Genomic DNA, 2,401 nt, shown 5'->3' on the forward strand with positions numbered 1-2,401 from the left:
AGTTGCATTCTTCATTCTATTCAGGTTCAAAGTTGCATTATTCCTCCTATTCAGGTTTAGAGTCATGTACAACATTTGGACTAGATGGCTCTACCGGGCGCTCGGCACTACCCTGAGGATCTATGAAAGTCCTCTGAAATGGATTTTTCTTCACAAAATGCCTACGCTTAGTAGGTCCTATTACTGTACGAGTAGTTATTTTCCTCTTTGGAACAGGGTTCTGCTATTCAATTTCCAAGGTTGGAGAATTTTGGACTACAGGGTCTAGCCTAATCTCTGGTGGGGTTATAAAATTATCCCAAGCTAAATCTTGTTGAGCAAGATTGTGACTAAAAATCAGTCTGATCAACCCATGATGACTGACTACAGTATCAGGATCTTTAACCCGTCTTACTCTATCAGCTATATATGCAACAATGAATTTAAGAAAAATGGCAAATTGACTATAAGCTTTTCCTTTAAAACGGCTAAAATTTTAAGTTGTCGTGGTTTTACCACATCTCATTGACCATCATAGGTAATGTACTATTGGATGACACTCGCCAATTCACACCATGGTTTTTCCAGAGAGGATGGTTGAATGCCCTTGCCTTTTCGGGTTAGCTCTTCACTTGCGTCCTTGAAAATCTCCATTGCGTCATGCGACATTACATGCTTTTCCACCCATGCTACTCCTTCTACCGACAACCCAGAAACCTCAGCTATCATAGCTTTTGATACTATTATGCTTACACCTTTTACTGTGGACAACCCATTCTGTAAGTACTGTAAAAATTCAAGAGCGATTTCACTGCTAGGGGTCTGAAGCCTGCTGAAATATGAAATCCATCCTGCATGCACCAAAATTTCCCTAGCTCTGTCAGAAATTTCCAGCACCAAGGGTTCTCGATGAACTGATTTTCCACCCATAATGCTTGAATTCTTCCATTATTCGCTCTACAATTTTCAAAGATTAACACAACAAAAATGCAATAGAGAACAAAAATTGCTTTGGTAAAATAGAACAACAAGTAGACATAACAAATAAATCTCGTAGTGTCAAGCGAAATTTCCATGATAATTAATGATATTAACTCTAAGACTATCATACTGCCACATGTCATTTGATCATGGGATATCATAGAAACATATCAAGTCCAGTAAGTGGAATAAATATAGCACATGCAAAGGTGTAATGGGAATCCTCCCCCAGCTTAAAAAGAGAGGTCGCCTACGACCAAGTAGACAGGGAAAGTGTTGTTCTGACGGCAAGGCAAGGGAAGGAATAGCACGACATTAAATGAAACAGAGTACGCATGTAAATGATAAGACGGCAAGAGGTATGGTTATAATGAGACTGGAGTGTGTAAAGAAAGTTATCAATAAAAAATAAGACGCTTGGACTGATGAGAAAGAAAAGGACAACAATGTTCCAAAAAGATGCTCTATTGATGGTATTCTAGCCAAGAATGATGCGATTGATTGGAAAGCAAGTTCTCATGCGTAAAGGTTCAAAACTGGGAAAAATTAAGGAAATAACTTCTCTGATAAAAGAAAGAATAAGAAGAGGGTATTATAGTAATATTTGATGATAAGATATAACTTCAATACCATAAGCAAAGCCTCTGCTACTAGCAGGCGTCCATAGCGTCAACAGGGTTCCTTTTTAACCCATATGAGCCAGGATCCTCAATTTATAAATGGAGAGTTACAGTGTTGTTCTACAGAAGAGATCAATATGTTGGCATGGTAACCAGATGACCACACTGCCATTCACTGGGATGTAGCAAAAGTGATGAGGTTGGCTCGTGATGAGACCTCCTGTTGCAAGGATATTCTGGCTATACAATGGATCATAACCCTGGTGCAGTGGCCATAGTTGGAATCTCACTTTGCTACAGCCTTATGAACATGGTAGGCTGGCTCGTAATGAGACCCCCTATCCTCCATCTTAAAACAAAATTTTGTTGTCATTACACTTTTTTATGATAAATAGAGGGAGGCTCAATACTCCTTAAAAGCAGGGATCGTGGAAGAAGTTTAAGATGTCAGTAAGAAAAGTATACCCATAGTCTTATTTATTAAAGACAAAGAATATTATAACTAAGAATGGCGGAACCAGCATGGTATTAAGATGACCAATTAGTATCAAGTACAATAGAAAGCTAGGCAACAAAGCAATATATAAATAATTGTGTCGCTTTCTTGAAAAGAATCTATCATTAAGAAGATGTGTTGTTAAAGATCATAACGTTAATGGTATTAACTCCAATAGAATCTATAAATTCTTGTCCTCATAAAAGTAGTGTACTTCATGCCATGAAAAGAAAACAAAATGAAAAACAAAAGAAAAATGGGGCTAAGCGTTTGAGTGAACATCAATCATTTAGACAAGCGAAGAGCAATCACACAAAAGAAAAAA

The sequence above is a fragment of the Pinus tabuliformis genome, chromosome 8 (assembly GCF_031772625.1).
Source record: "Pinus tabuliformis cultivar Carrire ecotype Pingquan chromosome 8, CPIR1, whole genome shotgun sequence".
Classification (NCBI taxonomy): domain Eukaryota; kingdom Viridiplantae; phylum Streptophyta; class Pinopsida; order Pinales; family Pinaceae; genus Pinus; species Pinus tabuliformis.